The sequence below is a fragment of the Herpailurus yagouaroundi genome, unplaced genomic scaffold (genome assembly GCF_014898765.1).
Source record: "Herpailurus yagouaroundi ecotype Mexico unplaced genomic scaffold, PumYag 253, whole genome shotgun sequence".
Lineage (NCBI taxonomy): Eukaryota > Metazoa > Chordata > Mammalia > Carnivora > Felidae > Herpailurus > Herpailurus yagouaroundi.
This window is the reverse complement of record NW_024412470.1, coordinates 3,090,839-3,115,233: the sequence shown is the minus strand read 5'-3', so window position 1 is coordinate 3,115,233 and position 24,395 is coordinate 3,090,839. Positions and strand designations below refer to the sequence as shown.

Here is a 24,395-nt window from a genome sequence, read left to right as displayed (position 1 = left end):
TCTCTCTCTTAGTTTGGATGTCTAGTAAAAATACTAACAATGCTAGGAAAAAGTACATGATTACAACAGAAATGAAATTAGATGTGATTAAAAACATAGAAAGCAATAAGAAAATTCAGAATATATGTGGAATACAGAAAGAATCGTTTGGCAAGAAGAGGGGCGCCTGGGTGGCTCAGTCAGTTAAGCATTCAACTTCAACTCAGGTCATGATCTCATACTTTGTGGGTTCGAGCCCCATGTCAGGCTCTGCTGACAGCTCAGAGCCTGCTTCAGAATCTGTGTCTCCCTCTCTCTTTGTTTCTCCCTCGCTCATGCTCTGTCTCTATCTCTCAGAAATAAATAAAACACTAAGAAAATTAAAAAAAAAAGGATGATTCGACAAGAGAATGATTCTGAGCAACAAAGAGTAACTTATACAACCTGGAAAAAGAGTAGTGCCTTTGGAATCAGCACTTCTGCAGAAGTGGAAGACAGAGATTGTGGCTGAAAGTGAAGTTTTATGCGTCTGGCTAAAAGACTAGCACCGAAGTCAGACATCTAATATTAATGGAAGAAAAAGCTTGGAGTGTGTTTGAGAATTTTGGATTCTTGGTTAAAGTGCTTTGGTATAAACTTGAAGCACATAAGGTAATGAATTTAAGGAAGGTTACTTTGAATCTGCACAACTGGCAAGATACTTCATCTCTTGAGGAGTTTTTGTTTTTCTTTTCTGTGCTGTTATCTTTAATTACCAATTAACCCCCCCCCCCCCGCCAAGGGCTCTCCAGTCATCACCAAAAGATCATTTTACCCATTGCTTTGGCCACCAGTCTCTTTTTTTCTTCAATAATGGTGAAGTGGACACCTTTCCCTTAGTTAAGAGAAATTGATGGTTCGTTGTGTTTTCCACTAACAAAACTTTTGGAAAGCCAGGTAAGCAAAGCTGTTATCATTGGCATCTTTTACACCAACCACATCCAGAGAGCCATGATGTCTATGTGGTGATTACATAAATTCTTCCAGTGTCCCACAGGTTACCAGTGTCAAATTTGATGAAATTGATAATCTTACCAATCTCTAAATTAATATGAGTGCTGTAGTTCACCTTGCTGAGGGGATAAGGGTAGAAGATAATGCGAGTATCATGGGTCCTCAGATAAGGGATTCTTTTTGTGCCCACAAAGATCTTTCTTACTCTACACAACTGTACTTTGCTCCTCAGGCAAGATATAATGAACAGCAGAGACTCTTGGTGTCATAGATCAGATGATGATTCTCTCTGGTCTTGTCAATGCTGATAACATCCATATTACCAGAAGGCTTAGTTTTATCAGTTTAGACTTTGCCATCATTTTTTTCCCCTAGCATAGCATTATATATAGATAGGCAGATGTATACCTATATAGGTAAATAAGTAGATAAATATCTATATCTATAACTATTTATATATATATGCACCGATGTAGATATATAGATATAGGTATATCGCAAACTCAAAGCTCTCATAGACTAAGGTAATAGGGTGATGTGGCAACTTAGATTCAGCAAAACAATTTTAATTTTCACATTAAGTTAATGTGGTAAATTTGAATTTTATTGCTTTTAAGTATTTAAGATAGAGTTTGTAAGTTTGATTTGACTTTATTATTATATAAAATGTATAAGCTTGAGAAATCTATAATTAGGTTTATGTACACTGTGATTCACATGTGAGTATTCCTTTCTTCTGACCTCACTCCCCAAAGGGAAAACTATTTGCTCACTTAGCTCACTTCTATTTCCTACTCTCCCTGGCACTGCAGACAACTGGAAAAACCAACACTATTATGGTGTAGCCCAGCTGACTTGGTCCACCAATCTTAATGAACTACCACATGCAAATCTTTACATTATCTCCTATCAGGGCATACTTAAGTCTGTTATTTAAGAAAATTTTGATAGACATTCTCTCAGCTGTAGAGACTGGTGGATAGACAAGGGGCAAGCACACTGGTCAGATGGTCTAGCATCCAATGCCTTGGGGCTACTACATGCCTCAGATGCTCTTTGGGACCACAAGCCATAGCTCCACTAGGCACACAATGTACTTGAGGAGTTTTATATGACCTTTGGAGAAATCATCAAAGAATAAATAATCTACTTCAGTGATTTCCAAAGTAGACAAAACGTCTATTTTAGAAAAAGTTACACAGCAGACAATATGTTAGCAAGGAGGAAAGAAGTATAGTGGGTTTAAAAAGCTTTAAAGTGTTGGTGTTCCAAATGGAAGAGTTTAAAGTAATCTTAGTCTCTTTGGGCTTGAGGGCAAGAGGGGTCTTTCTTGTTGGATGGAAAGGCATATTTAGTTTGGTATGAGTGGAGCATCAGGCATTTACTGGGGAGAGCAGAGGAAGAGGCTAAAAGTGAGGAAGCCAGGTCAGGAGGGACCAGTATTCAATACTGGGCATCCATAAAACTTTTGCTAAATCTCAGTGTGACATTTTGTGTAAATGGAATATCCACCAAGTATCTATAACTAAATATTTATTTATAATCTCATGAGTTTCTTTTTTAAGTTTCTTCCATTATTCCCAAGTGTCATGCTTTTTTTTTTAAGAAACTAATTCTTCTCAGAGGAAATACTCCATTTTCTTGTCAATAAAAAGAAAATTCTTTTTAAACCTTCTCCGTACAATTTCATTAATGGTGAAATATAGAATAGTATGCTAACTGGTCATTTACTTTTTTTATGTTCAGAGACAAAATTGCTAATCAATCATGCCTATGCTTGGCAAAACTTAAATACCAGGGTTATTGGTTTGTTAATGGAATAAATCTTCTAGTAATTATCAGATCTCAGAATCACTTATTACTGTCTACCACAAAATGCTAAATATAGCATTTCCTTCCTTCTATAGGAAAAAGTGATAAATGTTTTAGACCACACAGAAAGAAGAGTTTGCTGTGATTTTTAGGTATATTCCCACATTTAATGATAAAAACAGAAAGCAATTTAAGAACATTTTCCATGTGTGTCCAAAATGCAAGGCACAATATCCTCTTTATAAAAGAGCTGGTGGTTACTGATGTCTGAAATGGGCAGTTCATTTGTATCTGTGTGTAGAGAAGTTTGTGTGGGTCCATGCACACATACACTCAATGAGCATACCAGAAATTCAACATTGTTTTTATTTGTGCATTTTTGGAAATGCAATGTATTCCCATAGGTAGCAGTACTTTCCCCGTGGCTTCTGCATACACAAGGAATCCATTACATCACGACAGCCATTTGATTCCTCCCAAAGGATGCAAAGAAAATGACCAAACAACACAGGTGCATAAAATCATGTGAATTCTCCAGCAGTGTGTGGAACATAGGAAAAAATTCAGAAGTTACTGCAACAGCATTTTCCCGATACTGCAATTGCAATTCACAAAGCGGGAAATATCTAGGCGGGATTGTCTATGTCTTGAGAGAGACAGAGGCAGTTATTTCTTATGGGTGATTATCAGTTAAGACTTACTAGATTTACAGATTTTGGCTATGAATTCAGTGGCTACTTTCAAAACAATCATTCTTTTTTGGAGGGTGGTGACAAGAATGTCAATTTTTTCAGCCCCTCTTTGACTCTACTTTGCTCCACGGTTTATCACCACTAGTGAATGAAACTAGACAGTAAGAGATGTTTTGAGAGTGTTCCATCTTTTGACAAGGTAAAGTGAAATATTACATGATTCTGTATCATGAGTGAGATTTTGATTGTGGCTACACAACTCGAAGATGAAATGTCTTGTTCTGTTTTTGTTCTAAGTCTCTTATTTCTTATTTATATTGACTTCCAAGACACAAATAAGAGAGTGAAAAGAACAAATACATTCCCTGGAAGGTTTTTCTGAGCATTCAACCAAAGACCCAAAAGGTAATAGCAGAAACCAGGTTGAAAAGAAACAAGGAGGAAATGGTAGAATGTTCTGCAAAAACAATTAAGGACTGTGATCATCTAAAGGCTATATCAAAGAGTCGGTATAAAGCCTAGAAGTAGCCTGCATTGTGCAAGGGAATAAATAAATGTTTTGCAAATAGGTGTCATTCATTGGCAGTTTCAGGAAGCTCCAGGGCTGGTTGGAGATGGTTTAGGCATTAGGCCACTTTTCCATGAAATGATTCTAGCAGCTTTCAAGATGTGAGAGATGATCTATTATTTTTGTATAGAAGCAAACTCTGATTTATTAGGGAGAGTATAGGTTGGGAAAGTGACCACCCATGTTTTCCTTTTTATCTCTTTTTCCAGATGTATTTTGTGTTTGTATTCTGTTGCTCTAGTGAATTGGACTATAATTTTGCAAAAATTTTCACCCGTCATAACATACAATGTTTATACAAAACTTTTTCTCTAGAAACCCTAAAGCACCTTTCAGACCTTAAGTGACAAATTTGCATCAAAATCTAGTTAGGAGGGAAGAGTCATTGTCAGTAAATAATAACTCATAGAATTCTTTGTAGCAGAGTGGTTTATTTTTTCCTGGGCCTCCCCTGCTTATTTGTGTAGAAAATTTTAATTCTCATTTCTAAATGCAGAAATTTAAACAGTAACAGACATGTCAAATCAGTTCAAGTAAGGCCAACATGGATCTGAAGTTTGGTCAGTTTAATTTTTGGCTATTCCTCAATTTAGTTTAAACCACAGTTATCACTGATCCGTTCAGTTGCATAACTCATTCAACTGAAGAATGTTCATTTCTCCATGCCACACAAGAAGAGCTGGCTGAACTTTCTCAGAAATGGAGGTGCCGTGGACAGTAACATGGGCAGGGTCAAGGGGTAGGATAACACGTTTCTACCAAGAAATGTGCCACAAAAGCAGAGAATAGAAACCTCTGAACTGTTTCTCAGAATTGTTCTTAAGATGTAATTGCTATGCTATTTTATGCTATGCAGATAAATACTTCAGATACATATTCTCCTATATGAAAAAAAATTGAGTTTTTTATTTTGGTAAAAACTGACAATGTCCCAAGTATTCTAGAAAGAACTCTTTGGAATTCTGTGCTTAGGAATGAGGAAAAATATCTAAACTCTACATTTTACATGTACTTAGAACAGTCAGGGTAGAATAAAAGGGTCAGTCTCATTTTAAACTGTTTTTTGACTAAGTTTACATCATTAGTGTATCATTGGATTTGCCTATTCTCAGTATATATTGGGAAGTTCCTGGACTAAATGAAGTGATGGGGGGGGGGGGGATTTCAGGATAAAATATCCCTGACTTTGAACAATATACAAATGTGTATATTCTTAGATGCTTTGTTAGCACAATAATTCTCTGGTACATTTGTAACTCACTTAAAGATTCTAGCGAATAAGATGTCACAAAGCTAAATACTATTCTCATGGCGCAAAAATGTAGATATTAATGATGTGTTTTATGTTTTCAGTGGTTTTTTTCCATAATAATTGCAGTGTGTGAGTAGCTCTGGTTAAAGAGGTAACTTAGCATGGAACAGAGGGCAAGTCTTTTTCCTATCTCTGTCATCCCAATAAGCTAACCATACCTTGCTACATCGGCTGGTCTGCAGGTTTCATCCCCTCCAAGACTTTACCCTTGACTTTGTTGCACTTACTGTATTAGACTTTAAGTCCCAAAAGGCACCTGAAACATGTTGAGTTTCACTGCTGTATCCCTAGTACCCACCCAAGTGCTTATTACGTAGTCAATTCCCAGTATAGTTATGGACAGGAAGGAGGAAGGGAGGAAATGAGGAAAAGAAGAGGTGGAAGAGGGAGAGTTCTACAGTACGTGCACATTGTGACCAAACTGGACGCAGTAGCTCCCATAGTCATAGATCTTATCCTGTGTTGCATGTTGTTTGATTCATCCTGTTCTTAAGGTGACCATAACTAGGAAGCCAGTCATCATTTTAAACATTGGATCCCAGCAAATATCTACCTGTCTGATTTGGTAGTGATGTTTCATAAAATTCAGTGCTCAGAGCCTTTGAATTCTTCTGCCTCAGGACATTTTTCCTTTTTTAATAAATTTCCTTGAAAAGGAGTATACCGTTTCTGACTGCAAACACTAAGTAACACTGCATACTTTCTGTGTTCAGAGTGGTTTCATGCTGAAATCCTGGATTCAGTGAGAACAATGCCTATTTCATGTTACTGACACATATGCACATAAAGGCAGTCCCACTGACTGAAAAGAAATAGGAAAATAATCTAGTTGTGAAAGAATTAGAGGACTGGGGGGGAGAGGGACTCTCCTGCATGAACCCCTTGCTCTCTACCCTCTTGGTGCACCTGCTGCAGAACAGTCTTCTTATAAGGGTTCTTCTTATTTCCACTGTAGGAAGCCCCCCCTGTGTTTCTGGCAGTGCTGAAGATTAGGTGAGAAGTCCTGGTTCCCTGAGTGATCATGTATTACTTGAGCATGCACCGTAAGTGCCTGCTGGGCTCTCTGCTCACTGTGGAAGTTTGAATTGGCTCAGACTGCATTCATAGTATTGCCAGGGAAGATCAGCTGGTTCATGGCTGCAAGGTCTTTAGGGTGCATTTCCTGTAGTGAATTCTCCTTTATCAAGCAATTGGTCCTTAAACTATTAATTTAAAAAAAAAAGTCATCTTGCTAGTATTTCATAGTTTATTAGACTTAGAGGATATTGACACACGCTAAGAAAGCTTACACAAAGACATGAAATTAATTACCACTTTTTTTAAAGCTTATTTATTTTGAGAGAGAGAGAGAGAGAGAGAGAGAGAGAGAGAGAGTGTGTGTGTGTGTGTGCACGCGCGTTGGGGAGGGGCAGAGAGAGAGGGAGAGAAAGAGAATCCCAAGCAAGCTCTGCACCACCAGGGCAGAGCCTGACCATGGGGCTTGAATTCACAAACTGTGAGATCATGACCTGAACCAAAACCAAGAGTTGGATGCTCAGGTGACAGCTACTATCTTACACCACACAAAAAATATCAACCCAAAATGGATTAAAGACTTGAATAGAAGACATGAAGCTACAAACCCTTAGGAGAAAACATAGGTGGTAAGCTCCTTAACATCTGTCTTGATGATGATGATTTGAAAGCAAAGGCAATAAAAGCAAAAATAAACAAGTGGGACAACACCAAATAAACAAACAAAAAGTGCACAACAAAGGAACCCATCAACAAAATGAAAAAGCAACCTATTAAATGGGAAAAATATTGGCAAATCACACATCTAATAAGGGGTTAATATCCAAAATATAGAAGGAGTTCATACAAGTCAACAACAAAAGAACAATCTAAGTAAAAGATGGGAAGAGAACCAAACAGACATTTTTCTGAAGATAATATACTAATGGGCAACAGGCACATGAAAAAGTGTTCCACATCACTAATAGCAAAATGCAAGTCAAAACCACAATGAGATATTACACCTGTTAGAACAACTCTTATCAAAAAGATAAGACATAACAAGTGTTGGCAAGGATGTGGAGAAAAGGGAGCCCTTGTGCACTTTTTCTGGGAATGTAAATTGATGCAGCCACTTCGGAAAAAAATTACACAGGTTCCTCAAAAAATTAAAAACAGAACTACTATATGTTCCAGCAATTTCACTCTTGGGTATTTATCTGAAGGAAATGAAAGCACTAACTCAAAAATATATATATTCCCATGTTCACCACAACATTATTTACAATAGCCAAGATATGGAAACAACCTGCATTGGCACTGATGGATGAATGGATAAAGAAAATGTGATGTGTATCACGTATCTGATGGAATACTATACGGCCATTAAAACGAAGGAAATCCTGCCATTTGCGACAGCATGGATGAACCTAGAGGGTATTATGCTAAGTGAAAAAAGTCAGACAGAGAAGGACAAATACCATATGATTTCACTTACATGTGGCATCTTAAAAACAAAAACAAAACTCATGAATACAGGGAGCAGATTAGTCATTGCCAGAGATGGAGGGTGGGAAAAGTAGGTGATGCAGGTAAAATTTCCAGTTATAAAAAAAATGTCATGGGGAAGTAATGTATAGCATGGAGACTATAGTTAATAATATAATAAATATAATATAATATAATATAATATAATATAATAATATATATTAATATATAATAATGTAAAATGGTATAATAATAAAACTGTGTATTTGAAAGTAGCCAAGAGAGTAGATCTTAAAAATTCTCGTCACAAGAAACAATATTGTAACTATGTGAGGTGGTGTATGTTAACTACACTCCTCATTTGGTGGTGATCATTTCACAATATATACAAATATTGAATCATTCTATTGTACACCTGGAACTAATACATTATATGTCAATTATACCACAAGAAAAATTTTTTAATATTTATTTATTTTTGAGAGAGGGAGAGCGCTAGCGGGGGGAAGGCAGAGAGAGAGGGAGATAGAATCTGAAGCAGGCTCCAGGCTCTGAGCTGTCTGCACAGAGCCTGATGTGGGGCTTGAACTCATGATCTGCAAGATCATGAACTGAGCCAAACTAGGACGCTTAACTGACTGAGCCACCCAGGTGTCCTCCACAAGGCATTTTTTAAAAATAAATCAAAATGACAGATGGCCCTCAAGAACAACAACAAAAGCAGAAAAGTGGAACGTGACTTCACATTTTGAACATTAATCAAGCTGTATGTTTATGATTTGTGAAAATTTCCACATGTGTGTTATCCCTCAGTAAAAACTTATTTTAAAATATTTCTATTAAAGATACTGCTTTGCAGTGAGAGGGAACTTATCCTCATTAGAGGTATTTTAAGCATATGATGGACAAGCAGTTGGTAGAAAATCTAAACATTTTTTAGTAGATTGGACTTTTGGGCTTCCTTTTACCTTAGATTTTATCATTTTCTGATGCTAGGCTAAAATTTTCCACTATCTTTACTCATTCTTCATATGACTTGGTTTCCTATCTGTCTACCACCCTGACCAGTTTCTTCTGAAGGCAGATGGTTCTCTAGGAACAGAACTTTCAGCTTTTTTTGTTCTAATTGCTATGTCCCCAGATTCTATGAAATTTTACTGAAGTGTTTCGATACATCTGCTGTGGGTCTTTGGTGAGACAGTTCTCAGTAGCAGAAAAGTACGAGCCCATTCACCCTTCATGTGCATGTTTCTTTGCCTCACTTTCCAAGCTGGGCCAACTGTTCAGTGTGTCAGGACTGCTGTTGATGTGTTACTTGTTATCTCAGTCCCTTTACTTTTGTGCATGCAAAAGGAATACTAACAGAAATGGAAAACAAATGAAAAGTTAAAAGGAAAGAAGATGAAGCACAAACACAAGCAGAAAAAAATCCTCTTCTTATAAAGTGAAGCAAGAAGTACTTGATGGAGTAAGCCACAGCACAGAATCCAAAGTGCTATGAAGTTGAGTAAATCTAAAGGGAGAACAAACTAGGACAGAAGACAGTTCGCAAGAGGCCATGGTAGACTACAAGGTCAGAGTACCACTAAACTCTAAAATCTTGCTAGGAAGCTTCTAAGAAAACCTAAAATATAAACAGCATGCATCAAAAACAAAACAGAGTTCAGGAATCGTCCTGAAGACAGGATGATGAAAAGCAGTTTACACCTTTATGTGCAAGTTGGGGTTTCAAAGGAAAAATAAGATACACTCAGAGAGGGAGGCAAACCATAAGAGACTCTTAAACATAGAACAAACAGAGGGTGGCTGGAGGGGTGTTGGGTGTGGAGATGGGATAAATGGGTGATGGGCACCAAGTAGGACACTTGGGATCAGCATGGGGTGTCATATGTCAGGGGTGAATCACTGGGTTCTACTCCTGCAGCCAAGACTACACTGTCTATTAATTACTGAAATTTAAATTTTTTAAAAAGTATATAAATAAATAAATACATACATACATACATACATACATACAGGCAGTTAACATGTCAAAAGAGAGAGAGAGAGAGTTGCCATGCATTGTAACAGCTGTTAGTGAGTATCCGGAACATAGCTCTTGTTTATAAATACTGTGGACCACTTTTGTCTTCTATGAGGTTTTCCTATACACAGACAGTAGAAGCCCCCACCCCCTTTTTGTTTTGGTTTAAATGGATTTCTGTCACTTGCAACCAAAAGAGCACTGCTACTCAAATTGGCAAGTGTGTGACACAACAAACTTGGAGAAAATATGGAACTGACTCATGAGGGCTGGAAGTGTGGAGCACTTTCCCATTCCAGAGTGAAAAGCTGTAAGTCTTCAGAAACAATAACCTGATCTTTCTCTTGGATCAGAATATTGTGCTCTTTGGGCTGAAAGTGTAAGAACTTTGTGGTAAATTGTTAGTTTAGAATAGATTACTGAATATTTCTGATGGCCTCCATTGACATATTTCAAAGAGACAAGAGGTTCCTGTCCACAGTTACTTTGCTGAAAAACAGAATCAGAAACAATAGGATAAGTAGGTAACTTTGTTATGAGGAAGATCTGAAACTACTTAAGATCAGAGCTTCATTCATCATTCTGAGCTGCATTGTTAATATAGTGTTTTCTAATAGCCCCTGCTTCTGATGCTAAGGATAACATAGGATTGTGGTTTGAAAAATGAATATACAGAAAAAGAGGAGGTGAATCAGAGAACCCCAATTTCACAGGCTCTTGCTCCTCCTACCCCACAAAGCACATCTTGCTAATTGCTATAGTACATAGTGCCTTCTAGAGCTATGATAAAATAGTAGCCATTAGCCACATGAGGCTATGTAAATACAAATTAGTTAAAATTGAATGAAATTAAAAATTAGGTCCTCAGTGGTACTAATCACTTTTCAAGTGCTCAGTAGCCACGTGTCCAGTGCCCGCCATATTGGACAGCACAAAATAAGAACATTTCTATAGGAAGTTGTATTAGACAGCTCTGAGCTAGAACAAGTTTGTTTATGAGGAAATATTTTCTGCTGCCCCAAGCCAGTCTATCAAGCTTTATTTATGCTCCAAGGTTGATAACTTTAAGCAGAAATTAGGAGATTGGACATAGTCTCTTGAGTCTGTAGTTCAGCCTAGGTTAGACTATAAGATTTCCTATATTGCTAATTAACAAGAGTTTTATGACAAAGATAGTGAGCAGTAGTCACTGAAATTCTTAGGGTAGTATATGATCAAAAGGACTCTCAAGATTGAAAAAAAAGATGACTGTGTTTCCCAGACTCTTAAGTAATTTATAGTCACCAAAATTACCACCAAATGAATTGAACAACTAAGTTAGGACAACCCAAGAGAGTACTACAAAGCTTCTTTAATGGCTGCTCCTAAAAAATGCAGTGGAAAGCTTCCCAGAAAATTGATATGAGGAGGTCCAAATTGACTAATTATAGGATTTATCAATCGTCAAAGAACTTGGTGACTCATCCAATGTTCATTTTGTTTATTGTTTTAAATGTGAACATTCACCACCACCATCTTCCCCACCACCACCATTATATATTGGACTGCACTGGGAGAGAAGGCAAAGTCCATATATTTTGTGTTCTTCAAGAGCCATGTCTGGGTCTGATGGAGCCAACTAGAGAAGGAATCCTGAGTTGCTGAACTTATAATGGCTATAACAGTTCTGTAATGAACAAAATACAATCCTGAGTTGTCTCATTTTAATTGGTTTGAGTAGATTTGGGGTTCTATATGGAACAGGTGAATCATATTAAGCAAGGGCTCATTAGGAATTGAGTATGAAAAAGAGGAAATGCAGGTGATATAGGCAACCATAAAATTATAGTGGGAATTTTTTTAGTTGTGGAAAATTCCAGGTTTGGTTCTAGTATCTCTCCATGATCTGATATATTTTTCTTTTTTTACAACATGACCCCAATTCCTGGCTCTAGAAGATTGGCTAAGCAAGTACTTATCTTAAAACTTTTCCCAGAGTCTACCTTGTAGCCAGAGATCAGTCTAAGTATGAACACCTGACCCAGGCATGATGAAATGAAATATAAAAGCCAAAAATGCGATGATAACAATCCATCAGGGAAAAGAATATTGGATTAGGAGTAAGGAAAGTCAAGTTCTAGTCATAATTCTGTCAGTATATTCAGCCTGAAACAAGTCATTTTATCTCCCTGGACATAAGTTTCTTCATATGTAAAAATGACAATTTGGTACTAAAAATACCACTATTTCCCAAAGTGTCTTCTGTGGAATGTTAATGAGCACCATACAAAAAAAAATTGTGTTGGTCAGATCTATGTTTACCAATGTTTCTTTGCAATAAGACTTCTCAGAACATTTAATTTTAATAATGTGCATTGTGAATCTTCAGAAAGACCTAAAGATGCAGTTTCTTTGATATCATACCACTTTTTCCCCATGGAACCTTCACGAGACAGTGTTTCCATGGAAGACATTTTGATAAATGTAGCTTCAGATCTTTTCTGAGATCTTTCTGCCTCATGATACCATGGATTTCATGATCAACATTCACTAGCTTATGGGACAGCCCAGGGGGGAAGAGACCTTTTAATGTTGGGCCTATGTAGTTTGAAAACAGCCCCTTCATTCAGTCAGAAGTCTTGTAAGGCACCCAGATGTGTTGCTCGCACACTGCCAAACAGGCAGCTTGACTGGATTTTTGTTCCAATCAGACGAGCCTGTTGGCATTGAGTAGACACAGAGAGAGTGTGCATTCCTGGGCTCCTTTTCCATTAGCCACGCAGCAGCTGAAGCTCATGGCTAAACTGTTCTTCATCTTAACTGGGCATGTGTCCAAAACAGAAAAGGGAACAGAAGGAGCGTTATACTCCCCCTTTGGATCTGAAGGACAGCAAGCTACTACCCATTTTTAACTAAAGGAATACTAGAGCATGTATGCAGGATTCCAACATTTGGAGAAATGTGAAAGGTCATCTCACCCAGCTACTCACTGAATACTTGACTTCTTTTTGCCACTGTGTTAGACATTTCCATCGACAGGAAGCACACCAACTATAAAGCAAACCAATGCACTTAAAGAGACTTAATAGTCAGAAAAGGCTCCTTTATTTTGGGCTACAATGTGACTCCCTGTGGGTTTCACCTGCTGGTTTAGTTCTACCTTGTGGAGTCATTCGGAATGAGTGTGCGCTCCTCTTCCGTGACAGCCATGAAAACCAAAAGCTGGGTCACCTTGTAGTTCTGAAGATCAGATAAAATTCCAGTGAGACTTCTTTGAAACTGTTCAATGGCATGACAAACACATATAGAACATTAGGTTTAGTGTGTTTTACTAAACATACTCATATCTTCGAGTACACAAATTCTTGCTTAGGTCAGTGGATAACTATAACTAATTGTGTGCAATGTATATAACTTAATGCTTTTGCTAGCATCTGAGTAAATAGTATAATTGACTTTGAGCAAGAAGATAGACATTTTCAAATATATATGCAGCAGCTGAATTAAAACCCTACGCTGGCGGTGAGTTATTGTCTGAAGGTGAACCATATAATAAGCTCTGTAATGGCCAGTGGGTGAAGCAGTCAGAGGAGGGGACTTGCAAGGATTTGATACAGGGCAGTGTTTGATCTGTTGCCAGCTTGGTCACAGATATCGATTACAGTAAATTCTATGAGATATGCATATCATTAACTTAGTAACATAATATTTTGGTCTCGGTGGTGTTTCTCTTCAGTGTATAAATGTTGCTAACATGTGTTTCTGCCAGTGAGAGAGATTTTTTTAGGTGAATCACCATAAAACTTGGGGGGAGTAAAGAGTTTTCAAATGTTTTAACTACAGAAACTAGACATGCATTAATCAATCCTTTTGAAGTTCTTCATGAATCACTTTGTGCCCTAATGAACTTGAAAAAAAAAAAAAAAGCCTAAATGCCTATGGTTACATTTAAGAGTTGTTCATTTGATTAAAGCTCTTCTCAAGACCCCAAATGCTAGCAAAATAGCAAGTTAAATGTCTCTAGAATCTTCAGTTTGACAAATTCTATTTCTTCTGTTCAGAGGAGAATTCAGTGTATTTTGAGCATGTCCTGAGGAAAACTTAGGCCAAATGATTCTTCTTTCTGTTTCAACCATTTTAAGAGATCATCTTTATAGAATCAATTCTGTTATCTCAGAAAGGGGTTCTTTGTTATCATCTTAAGTAACTTACCTCAGACTGCCATGTCATTTATTAGAGCACTTTTCACTAATGATTTATCAGAGATAAAAATTACTCTTTACACCAAGAAATTTGTATACTTCCTAAGAGATATTTTGAAGTAAAAAAATCTTGCAGACTCTTTTGTCTTCTTTTTTCAGAAACTGAATTTTGTTTGTTGGCATGGGAATGAAAACATCCCTTAAAATTACCAACAGTGACCTGAAAAAAATATAATATATATAATAAATATATCTGTTTAATAAGTATATTAAATAGATAATAAATAAATGTATAAAATAAGTATTATATAAAAAGCAACATGTACCTAAAAGTTGAATAGGTCTTCATCATTATCTGTGAAATTTCCATCCAATGCAGGAATATAGAGTTCCTCACAGATAAATATCCAATCTTCTTCCCTCCCTTCTTTCCTTCTTTCCTTTCTTCCATTCATCTGTTAAGTTGATACATATAGATAGATGATGGATGGATGGATAGATAGATAGATAGATAGATAGATAGATAGATAGAAAGACAGACATAAATTTGAGTGTCTGTTTCCCAAGCCTCCACAGGGCACCATAGTGAGGGCAGATGTTCATTTGAACATTTACCAGGGTTCTACCATAGGGAAGGAACCTTGAAAGTGTGAAACTCAAAACTTACATAGGATGGTTGGTACATGAGTCCATCATGTCTTCCAGAAAGTTCTTCACTCTGAAATGTAAATAAATTTTCTCTGTGAGGAAAGGAGAAATTTTCTGGGTTGTTACTACCCTAGAATGTAAGCAAATGGTTCTAGGGTAGTTAAGTCCTGACATTTACTCCAAACACTATCTCTCACTTCTATCTCTCACGTTTTCTTTTCTTTCTTTCTTTTTTTTTTTTTAATGTTTATTTATTTATTTTGAGAGAGAAAGAGATAGAGAGAAAGCAGGGGAGGGGCAGATAGAGAGGGAAAGAGAGAGAATCCCAAGAAGGCTCCACGCTGTCAGCACAGAGCCTGAAGCAGGGCTCGAACTCATTAACCATGAGATCACGGCCTGAACTGAAACCAAGAGCCGGATGCTCAACCCACTAAGCCACCCAGGTGCCTCTCTCACATGTTTTGTATTCAGTCAGCCTTCAACCAATTTTATGAGTATTCTGCCTCAGATAGCTTGGATGATGCAGAAACATGGAAATATTCATGTGTCCAAACTACATCCATTCATCCATGCCACCAAAGGCTCTTGAGCTCCTTATTGGTCTTCTTCTACATGTAAACATACTACATATATTAAAGGTATAGAAACATTAAACACAGCCCTTGCCCTCCGGATATTCACAATATGGAGTTTGTTTCCTCCAATCCACAGTGTGAATGTGAAGGCAGAGGGGTTATTTATCACCTCATAATGTAATTCATTACATTTTTGAAATGTTCACATTGTTAACAAGTTCTTTGTTACAGTAAATATAAGTCTAGTTCTCTGTAATTTCAGCTTACTTCTTGTTCTTTTTAGGCCCACTAGAGTAACTAAAAAAAAACAAATTCTAGCTCTACTGGTAGCAAGTCAGCTATTTGAAGATCTTAAAAAATGTTCACTCTCCCTCACCCAAATATTTTCTCTTCTATGCTAAACATCTCAAACATCTCTAGATTATTGAACTGCTTCTTTTTTATTAGTAAAGCTTATTTAAGTGTTTCTTATTAAAAATAATTTCTAGGCATTTCACCATCCTGGTTATTTTTTCCAATATGCCCTAGTTTGTCAATGATCCACTTAAAATATGTGTCTTAAAAAAAGATTTCAGGCGTTTTCTGACCAATGCTAGATACAGAAATGAAACTATTGCTTCCTTTTATCTGCCTATGACACACCTATCTTGACAGACTATCACTCTACTAAATTGCTCTTCAGAGCTTTCTTTTTAATAATTAAACAGATTATTTATAAAGCATCTTATCTCTATTCAGAAATAGTTTGATAATAACCATTCCGAAATAGTAAAAAGATGTTATTCAGAATTGTTATTCTGCTCAAGTTATTCTTGATGATAGTTCACCATAATTCAAACATATGCACTTCTTCATCAGTTCATCTGTTGAACAGAAAGTTGCTTATGAGTATTGATTGATCCAGCTTAATTCTACTCCTAATATAACTGGACCAAATATAGTTATTTCAGTTATCAAGTTAACCCTATTGAATATATTCACAGTTGAAAATTATGTGTATTTTTTAAACAAAAAATTCAAATTTATTTTCTCTTTGTTTAATCTGTTTAATTTTTTAAAAATATTTATTTGTTTTTGAGAGAGAGCGAGAGAGCATGAGCAGGGGGAAGGGCAGAGAAAGAGGGAGACGCAGAAGCTGAAGCAAGCTCCCGGCTCCGAGCTGTCAACCTAGAACCCGATGTGGGGCTCGAACTCACAAACTGGAAGATCATGACCTGAGCCAAAGTTGGAGGTGCCCCTATGTTTAATCCGATTTTATAAAAAGATGATGTAATAATTTAGGTTTGAATCCAGTTTTCTGTTCATAGTAGAAATGTCAGTCCATTTAAGGTAAATTGAATATAAAAATTACTCTGAGATTATGGAAAAATACTTCAAACCCATTGACACAAAGATTTAGGATTTACTCAACAACAAATATTTATAAAATACTTGTATGTTCAGCACACTGTTTTGGGGAGTGGGGATATAGAGAAAAATCTCTGCCATCATGGAGTTTACCTTCTAGTGATGGAGACACTAGATAAAATAAAGTGAATTGCATGTTAGATAATGAAAAATGTTAAGGAGTGGGGGCGCCTGGGTGGCTTGGTCAGTTGAGCGACCAACTTCGGCTCAGGTCATGATCTCATAATTCGTGAGTTCGAGCCCCATGTTGGGCTTGATGCTGACAGCTTGGAGCCTGGAGCCTACTTCTGGACTCTGTGTCTCCCTCTCTCTCTGCCCCTCTCCTGCTCATGATGTGTCTCTCTTGGTCTCTCAAAAATAAATAAATGTTAAAAAATTTATTTTTAATTACAAAATGTTAAGGGGGAAAACTGAAGCAGAGAAGAGAGATAGAAAGGTAGAAGTTGGCTGTGGCAAATAGAAATTTTAGAGAGGTTCAAAGATCTGGAAGCTCTCATCGTGATGTTGGCTTAAATTTCAAATTACAGATCCCTTTGAAATTAAAGAAATGATTTTAGGGTATTTTCTTTAATAATTTGATTGCTGTTGATGTTGGGTTTTCAATTCAGAAGTTCTCTTTTGTCTAGTCTTTCTTTTCCTCCATCCTCACCAACTCTGACATTATAAGACACAGTTCACGTGGGAAAATCTAAGGTCCCCGTTTGACGGTAATTCTTAACAATTTTGCAAGTGGACACAAGTCACACTAGAAAAAACATCTCAGTCCAAGAAAGCAAGAATGTGTAAAATCTGACAACTTGGAATTAAAATGAGGAAATCCCAGATGTTCTGAGGCTGTTTGTGTTTAGCCATGACAACATGAAATTGATTCAGAAGCGTTTGTCGTTATTTTATCGGAGTGTTGCTTTCCCCCAACACCATCTAGTGCTGAGACATATACCCCTGAGCTCTCTCTTTGTGCTCAGCAAATGCAAGGAATTTAACATTAGCCTAAATAATTCCAAACAAAGAGGACAAACGGACTTCAAGTAATATTGCACAGTTTAGTCCAATTCAAAGGCAAATTGTTTTGGGATTATTCCTCTCCTGGCACAAATAATTATAAGTTGATTACATGCAGATATGTTTCCAAGTGATGACATTGGCCATTTAAAACTTTCTTGGCAAATAGGAGATAACATGAACATGACTCGTGCTATTTCAATGTATTCACCTGTTGAAATTCTGCACAACAGCCCATCCCTGAGGTCACATCCTTTTTTCCCCATGCAGCCTATGCCGACCACACCAGCCTACCTCAAAATCTCAGTCCGCTTTTCCACTGACATCTACCATATATGTCTGCATTTGTGAAATATGTATGTTTTCCCTATTCCTCTATTACATAATAGCCTTAAAGATAGACTTTATTTAAGCATTTTTTGTATCTTCCCTTGTATGTCACACAGAAGTCTTGCTCAACAATTACCTTCTTGTTGATGGATTGATTCTTCTTCTCATGTTGATTGTAGAAGCACCCTTTCGGTTCAGCATGGTAGGAGTGCAGTTTAATTGTTAATGGTTGGGAAATGACAGCAAAAAGTATACCAATTGGAGTCCTGAAGTCAGGGATGGGGCAGGGGGTGAGGAGGGAAGAGGAGGCTTTTAAAAAAATCTTCAGGCACCTGCATTTCCTAAGAAAGGAATCACAGAGAGCAGACAGCAATACTTTCAGCCTCAGTCAGAACACTTTTGCTCTCACTCTTCTCTTGTCTGTCTTTGCCTAACCATGAGCAATTTAGGAAGAACTTCTGGCAGGATTCTAATCTTCCAGCCATACTGACACCTTCAGGAAATAGTCATTCTAGTGCCAAGGCAAGCCATGACTCAGGCTGACACAGAGAATTACCCCAAAGTAAATATGTATTGGAGCTTTGATATATAATTTGATTTTCTTTTTGCAGATTTACCTCCTCCCCCATAATATTTAACTTGGATTCCTATTTATAAGGTGGAGTCTCAATGAAATGCTGTTTTCAAGACCTGTGCTTCAGAGAAGTTCTGTAGAGTTATTACTTGAAAATACAAAGTATTTCTCCTATTGAATTCTATTTTGTGTTAGAAAAATTGCAAGATTCCATTGTAAAACTGAACATTTTCAAACCTCAATCAAACTTTCGGGGAGAGATAGTTGGCCCTGGGGTACTGTAGCAATGCAGTTCTCTTACCTGCCTCATTTCCAGTTGCCTCCCTGGATCACGCCATTTTGCGATTGCTTCCTTCCCTATGAACCCCAGGCCCCATATGCACCATCTAACCATAGTCTTCCTAGGACCAATTATTGCAATCTGCTTTTACATAAACGTCAGCCAAATTTTGCCTGAAGATTCTCTATCTTGACTTAACCTTATCGTTTTCTATCTCATTCCCAGTCCCTAAACCACTGAGGATAACTGCTTAACTCTGGAGATAAACGCCACCAAATATATCAACTCCAAATGACACTGGACCATCAGCACTACTCAATGATCCTTGAATAGTTCTGTACCTATCCTTTCTTTCCCATCTCTTCATTGTAACATTTATAATCCTTCATTGACCTCTTGGAGAGAGGGATTTCTGCATCTCTTCCCTCTGTAAGTGATAGTACGTTCTTCTGTAGTCTTGGGCTTAAACATCTAAATCTGTGGCTTATTACCTATAGTCATGTTTTCTCCTGTTCCTGCCAAGGTTTCCTTTCCGATTTCCTTCTCCCAAGTTTCGAAGAAAAATGTACTCCTGCCCTCGTTCAAACCCTTTCTTTCCATCTGTACACCTGCTTCCCTCCCCACTCCTTTAAAACTGAGGCCGGCCATTGTGTATCTTCTCTCCACTGTTTCATGCCTTCTCCTCTCCTGATTCTCTCCCTATCACATGTAATTATGTCCAGGTCTCTTCTGTAGATTATAAATTCCTGCCCTCTGGACACTACCTTAAGTTTTGCTTCCATTCAAACCTCAGCTAATAAAAAGAACAGTCCACACGGCTTCTTGTTTAGCTTCCTCCCATTTTTTATTTATGAGAGAGAGAGAGAGAGAGAGAGAGAGAGAGAGAGGGTGCAAGTGAATAAGGGGAAGAAGGAGAGAAAGAATCCCAGGAGGGGCAGAGAAAGAGAGACAGACTGAGAGAGAGAGGGAGAGAGAGAGAAAGAGAAGTGGGACTCACCTGAAGCGGGACTCGAGCTCACCCGCTGTGAGACTTGAACTCATGAACCCTGAGATCATGACCTGAGCCACAGTCAGATGCTTAACTATTGAGCCACCCAGGCACCTGCTTCCTTCCATTTTTAGATTTAATTTTTAAAATTTTATTGAATTACATGTATAGGAAGTGCACAAATCGTGTACAGCTTGATGAATTTTCATAAACAAATCTCCACGAGCACCAAGAAGTTCCTTCTGTGGCTGCTGAGTCATTAACACTCAACTTTTATCCTCTTTAATACATTTTTTTTGTTATGAAATACGACACAAATACAGCAAGGTGAACCACATATGAATGTACAATTTAAGGAAATATTATAAGGTTACTGCGTAACTAGCATCCAGGTAAAGAAATGAGATACTGCCAGCTGCCCAGAAGCAGGTCAAACCCAGGCTTCCTCCTCTGCCTAATCACAAGCCATCCAGGGACAGTCATTATGTTGGCTGTGTTAGTAATCCCTGCCTGCTTGTCTTTACATTATTGCTGAGTATGTCATTATCCATAAATAAGAAAGTTTAATTTTGCTCTTTATATGAATGGAATTACGTGCTGCATATATTGGGGGATCTGACCTCTTTTGTTTAGCAAAAATTATGTTTAAAGATTTAAACATTTATTTATTATTCTTCTTATTTTATGTGTGTGAAAACTTATTGCATCTTTTTTGTTTTTGTTTCTTACTCTGTGGCATTCTATACTTCTAAAGCACACATTCCTACAGGGTATAAATCTGAGTGTAAAGTTGCTAAGGCATGATATATGTATATGTATATATATATATATATATATATATATATATATATATACTTGTGCTTTTTTACAGTGCAGTCTTCAGTTGTCTCAAATTTATTTATTTATTTGTTTGTTTATTTATTTATTTTTGGTAATGTTCATTTATTTTTGAGAGAGACAGACAGAGCACCAGCAGGGAAGGGGCAGAAAGAAGGAGACACAAAATCTGAAACAGGTTCCAGGCTCTGAGCTGTCAGCACAGAGCTGTATGCAGGGCTCAAATCCACGAACCGTGAGATCATGACCTGAGCTGAAGTCGGACACTTAACCGACTGAGCCACCCAGGCACCCCGCAAATTTATTTGAAGTGTTGAGACATGAATCCGTTTTTGTCCAGTCGGCTTCCCCATTACCCAAGAACCATTTATTGAACCTTGCTTTTTCTCCCCTACTGATGTATATTACATAAATGACATAAGGCCATTTCTATCACATACTGAATCCCTATGTATTTCAATTTATTTCTAGACTTTCATTTATCTTTCTGCTCATGTGTTAGCAGCATCTTATTTTAATTTTTGAAAATTTTAATACCTTTAAAATATCTGATGCTCTATCTCCTCAACAGTGCTTTTTTTATTCCTGAATTTTCCTTTAAAAATTTTTACATATAAACCAAAACTAGTTTCACAGGAAAAAATATTTTATTATTTTCATTGGAATCAAATTATATTTGTAGATTAATTTAAGAAGAATTTATACTTTTATGTTAAGTTTTCCTATCCAAGGACGTGATATGCTTTTTTATTTGTCTAAGAAGTCCTTTCTCCATTGGTACCATTTTTACATTGTCTTCATATAGATTTCGGGTGTTTCTTATTAAATATATTCTTGAGTAGGACTTTACTATTTTTTTTCCCTAAAGGGATTAACTACATAGTATGGCAATTAAAGCCACAGCCTATGGATTAAGACTCCCTAAATTTAAAATATAGGTCTGCCACTTATTAACCGTATAAACGCAAGCAAATTACTTAAACTCTCTTTGCCACTACTTCCTCATCTGTAAAATGCAGTTGTTGTGAAGATTAGTGAATTTAACCTATGAAAGCACTTAGAAGAGTGCCTAGAACATAACATTCAATATTCATCCAATAATAACATTCAATATTAACTCTTATACAATTGATTGTATATAATCAATCTTATTGATTGATACAGATGAATATCTTTGCCCATTAAATCTTCCAACCTTTTATTGTTTGAATAAACAGAAATGATTTGGTTTTCTGTATATATTTTGTATCTATCCAGCTTATTAAATTATTTTTTAATGTTTATTTATTTATTTTTGACAGAGAGAGGCAGAGAGAAAGGGAGAGAGAGAGAATTCCAAGCAGGCTCCACTCTGTCAATGCAGAGCCTGATGTGGGGCTCGAACTCACGAACTGTGAGATCATGACCTGAGCTGAAATCAAGAGTCAAATGCTTAACTGAGCCACCCAGTTACCTCTAAATTATTTTAATGTTTGCAATCATATTTCCCAATGATTTTCTAGAGTATATAATCATATAAGCTTCGAATAATATTTCATTCCTTCCTTTTTACAAACTTCATATTCTAATTTCTTTCTCTTTTCTGTTTACATTGGCTAATATATCCAGAAAATTATTTAAAACTGTAAAAGATATAAATAATAATCACAATCTTTCCTCTCTTGAATTCTGACAGTACAGTTTCTCTTGGTAATCTGCTTAAAGTTTCAAGCAGACTGTTTTATTCTTTTCAGGATCCCTCAAATATACAAACTTTCCAGAATACTTTTCTTTATTTTTTAAGTTGATTTATATATTTTGAGAGAGAGAGGGAGCATGAGCAGGGGAGGGACAAAGAGAGAGGAAGATAAAGAATCCCACACAGGCTTCTCACCATCAGCACAGAGATGAATGCGGGGTTCAAACCCACAACCATGAGATCATGACCGGAGCCCAAATCAGGAGTCAGACATTTAAATGACTGAGCCACCCAGGTGCCCCTCTCAGAATTCTCTTTTTGGCCACTATTTCTGACTTTACACATCTTCCTTGAATAATCTTATTCAAATTCCTCTAGATTTACTACAATTTTAAATCTACATGTCCAATTCCTATTGGGCATTTCCATCAGAATCTCAGAAATACTTAATATCTACATGCTCAAAGTGTAAGTCATTCTTACTTGTACACACACACACACACACACACACACACACACACACACACTTTCCTTTATGGCAACCAGATAAATACATTAACTAGAGCTAGAAACATAAGTTTTATATTTAATTCATTTTCCCTTACTGCACCCCAATTCAGTTGACCATTCAGTTCTATGTATTGTAGCTCTCAAGGTCATTCTTTCTTCTCTAGTTGAAGTTCTTAATTTCCTTTCACAGGGTCTATTGTCACAATCTTGTAACTTCCAAGGAGGATGACTAACTGGCCCAGTTTCCTGGGAACTGAGAGTTTCCCAGGATGCAATACTCTTGGTACTAAAACCAGGAAAATCCCAGGCAAACTGAGATGAGTTTGTCACCCTACTTCCTGGCTTTCACGATCATCCCCTTTTGTGATTAAAAGTCAAATGTATGTTATGAAATTTCTCCCCAGAAGTAGTATATAGGCACACAAATTTTTGCATTCAGTTGTAGGAGTTTAACAGAACTTCTGAATCTATAGTTCAACAGATCACAGATTTGAAGGATTAAATTTGAGGTTTTAACCAATCCTCCATGTGGCTGCCAGAATGATGTGTCTAAAACCACAAATCTGACAATGTTATTCTCCTTTTAAATATATTCTAATGATTCCCCATTGCCTACAGGTTGAACACAAATTCTATAACATACATCAAAGATATTTTGTGATCTGGAACTCATCGCCATTTATCAGCGTACCTTCTGGGACTTTATTTCTTAATGAAGACCCCCACACTCTTGTCATATCAAATGACTGACAACTTCCTGTGGGTGTCAAGCTGTGCCATGCTTATGTATTTTTCACATGCTCATCCTGTTGTATACAATATCCCTCTCACCATTATCACATTTGCCTTAGAATGCCTACTCTATCTCATGAAACTCATTCAAGGATCTTCTCCTTTTTGAACCATTTTCCACCCAAATCATTCTAATAAATTAAATGTTTCTTTCTTTGTTCCGTCATTGGAGTTGGTGCATACTTGTTATAACACTTATCTACTGAAGTGATCTTTTACAAGCTTTTCTTTGCAAACACATCAAGATTGTGGATCAGGGACAGTGTTGTATCTTACTGTACTTTCTGTCTCTAGCATCAAACAATGCCTGACACATTCTAGACAATCAATAAATGATTGTTGAATAAATTCATGAATGGACATACCAGGAATGCAAGGTTCATCTTACTCATAGAAAAGCAATCAACAGCAATAATCTACACCTTATTACTTAAAATTGTGTGTACTTTTGAGGTGCCTGGGTGGCTCAGTCAGTTAAGTGTCTGGCTCTTGATCTCAGCTCAGGTTATGATCTCACAGCTCGTGAGTTTGAGCCCTTTGTGGGGCTCTGCACTGACAGCACGGAGCCTGCTTGGGATTCTCTCTCTCCCTCTCTCTGCCCTTCCCCCACTTTCTCTCTCTCTCAAAATAAATAAATAAACTTTAAAAAATTGCACTTTTAATAAAGGTTGTGTGAATTAACTAAATGTCACCCTTACCAAGTTTCTCATTAACATAGTGGCATGTGAGGGGC

General features: G+C 37.0%; 1 long non-coding RNA gene and 1 pseudogene across 3 annotated transcripts in view; one reads left to right on the top strand and one right to left on the bottom strand.

Annotated features, from left to right (window-relative positions):
- The window catches only part of LOC121020900 (uncharacterized), a 394,994-nt gene that overhangs the window by 226,196 nt on the left and 144,403 nt on the right, over nt 1–24,395 (top strand). The window lies entirely within an intron of this gene.
- LOC121020899 (40S ribosomal protein S4, X isoform-like) lies at nt 821–2,391 on the bottom strand (annotated as a pseudogene).